We start from the raw sequence: 3,074 nt of genomic DNA, 5'->3' as shown, positions 1-3,074 counted from the left end.
AAAAAGAGTCCATGAATTTGACTGAAAGTAAGGACAGGTATATGGGAGGGTCTGGAGGGAGAAATGCTGTAATTATATTATTATCACCTCAGATTTTTTAAAAATAAAATTTAAAGTGGAAAAATGACATATAAACACATACAAAAGTGTAATTGCTTCACAGGAATCCAAATGAGCAGAAAATTGAAATAGATTGTTTAGATGTACTTGACAAAATTATGCCTAATGTTTACAAATGTTCATGTCTCTAGAAATCCTATCACCGCGAAGTCATTTGTACAGAGGGGCACATACAGTAGTTTTAATACCAATTTTGCTTCTTTAAAATTAAACTACAAAGTTCTTAAGGACCTCTGTTGTTGTTTTTTACTCTTTTGGGCAGCCTGCCACCCAGCTCCCAAATAAATCACACATGGAAGTTTATTCTTAATTATGAATGCCCAGCCTTAGCTTGTCTTGTTTCTTGCCAGCTTTCCTTAACTTATATTATCCCATCTACCTTTTGCCTCTGGGTCTTTCCCATTCTCTTACTTCTGTAAATCTTACTTGTACTCCATGACTTGCTGTGTAGCTGGGTAATTAGGTGGCTGATCCCCTCTTTCTCTGCCTCCTCGCTCTTTCCTCCCAGATTTCTCCTTCTATATATCTTCTCTGCCTGCCAGCCCTGCCTATCCTTTCTCCTGCCTAGCTATTGGCCATTCATTTCTTTATTACACCATCAGGTGTTTTAGACAGGCACAGTAACACAGCTTCACAGAATTAAACAAATGCAACATAAACGAAAGTAACACACTTAAAATAATATTCTACAACACATCTCTATATTATAAATTTGATTACATTCCTGAAGTAATTATAAGTTGCTGTGATTACCTCATCCTTAAGCAGTAGATTCATAAAAACAATTGTAAAACTCATCAAATCTGTGTGTCCACATGCTCCTGTCTTAAAGATCAGGGCTGGAACTTATTGTATTTTTTCAATTTTCCTGTACTATTTGTGTCTTTTTTTTAAATTAATACTCTCATTTTGATAGCCTGTTAGGGACTCCTGATACTGTCTTGATTCTTTCTTAATGCTTATGGCTCTACCACACCAATCCTACTTTCTTAGACTCTCTGAGGGTCTACACAGTCACTGTGTGATTGACAGACTTTCTTGGGGGGTTAAAAAAATAACAAAAGTGGTGATGACCATAAAACCATGCATATACTTACAACCATTGAAATGCATGACTTAAAAGAGTGAATTCTTTCTTAAAAGTCTACTAAAGAGGATTGATGGGTTCTTAGCTACTTTTTCTCAAAGTGATAAATACCTAAATAGTAGTCACAATACTGAGCTTTCTTTAGCTTGCTGAATTTGGCTTGTTTTCATCTACAAGGATGTTTAAGCCCACACCTTTATAAGCCCTTTATCATTGTTGTTATTTGGACTATTTAGTTGCTACAATGCTCAGACTTGGTTGTTTAAAAGTTGGGTATTGATTTTTTTAAACATGAACCTGGAGGTGTTTGAAATTCCTGGTGTATCGGAACAGCAGTTCCCCAGTTCTGGTTTCCTCAGTCCCTAACTTATCTCCATGGCATCTTGATCCATGTTTTTCTAGTTGTTCCCCAAAAGGGAGCGATTTGAATATGTAGTTGTGCCTACCACCAAAACTCTGCCCTTTGTACTAATAGCCAAATTTTAGTTCATATTTTTGAAAAATCAAGAGCCCTTAAGATATTTACTATGAAAAGAGAGACAGAAGTTAGGGTGACATAAAATTTATCTCTAATGTAAATTCACTTTTAGAAATTTAGAAATTATATAGAAGAGAAAATTCCCTGTCTAACCAGTGAGCATCAAATCAATGTGAAAAACAATTGATCTGTATCATGGGGACACCACTTTCCCTTTTTATTTCCTCCCTCGTTGCTCTTCATTTGTCCAAATATATCTAATTTTCTGATTCTATTTTTCTGTTTTTCTCTTGAGAGCATTTAATAACCATTTGCTGATAAAAAGATAAAAAGCCAATGTCAAATATTGTATGTGTATATAGACCAATCTCAATGACTTAGATTATAAAATGGTTCAATAATGTGACAAGCCCTTGGAAAAGAGGAAGTCACAATTAATTTGTAACTCTGTTAAAACTCTCAGTAGCCTTTTATCCTCATATTCATCTATAGAAAAATGAGTATGTGAAATTCATAGATTTTGGTATTAATTACAAATAGTAAACTGGGAATTATAGATTAGGCTCCACTTCAAAATGTCATCTGGTCAATGTTGTCACCTTAAAGGGATCACATGGTGCTACATTAAATCTTTTAGAAGGTTTGATGCAAAAGTAACACATTGTTTTCTCCTTCCAAAAAATATACTTCTGTATGTTTCTTAAAAGGACATTGCCTTATTGAAATCATTACTGCTGTGATATATATATGATATATCATATATATGGAGATCTTTTTATACACTATTTTGGCAATAATTAATGTGTAAATCACATGCTAGAAATAGGAACCTGAGATCAAACAGATTTTAATTTAAATTTCTGCTCTAACACCTACTGCTGTATGACTCAGGACAAGGGTAACTAATCTTCATGTACTGTTTCCTTGATTTAAATACAGGAACAATAGTCAGCCTTAAAGTAATTGTGAGGATTGTGTGAATAACCATAATCATGAATATCACTGATACTTGTGATATATGAAAGTGGTTATTGAATATTTCTCTTATAAGTGTACTACATTAGTCCATAAGGCCCTTCTTTCCTGCCGAAAGTAATAGTTTCAGTGCATATAGACTTCCTGAAGTGCAGTGAACTGTGATGACCCCCATGACCTGGTATTTTGGAGGCAACTTCTGCTCCTAAAAAGAACAGGGACAGGGTAGATTGGCAGTATGAAGGTCAGTGATAGAAAAGGAGGGGTATTCGTTTCACTTGGTCTCAAATGATTCCCACTCTTTCTCTTGACTTGAATTTGAGTCTGATTTCACAAGTAGAAATATTAAGCAGAGTGGAAAAAACACGTGGGAGGTGGGAGTGTTTTGTCCAATTTTCACAGCCTTTAATCTTG

This window comes from Peromyscus leucopus, chromosome 3 (genome assembly GCF_004664715.2).
Source record: "Peromyscus leucopus breed LL Stock chromosome 3, UCI_PerLeu_2.1, whole genome shotgun sequence".
Classification (NCBI taxonomy): Eukaryota; Metazoa; Chordata; class Mammalia; order Rodentia; family Cricetidae; genus Peromyscus; species Peromyscus leucopus.
This window is presented reverse-complemented; position numbering follows the sequence as displayed.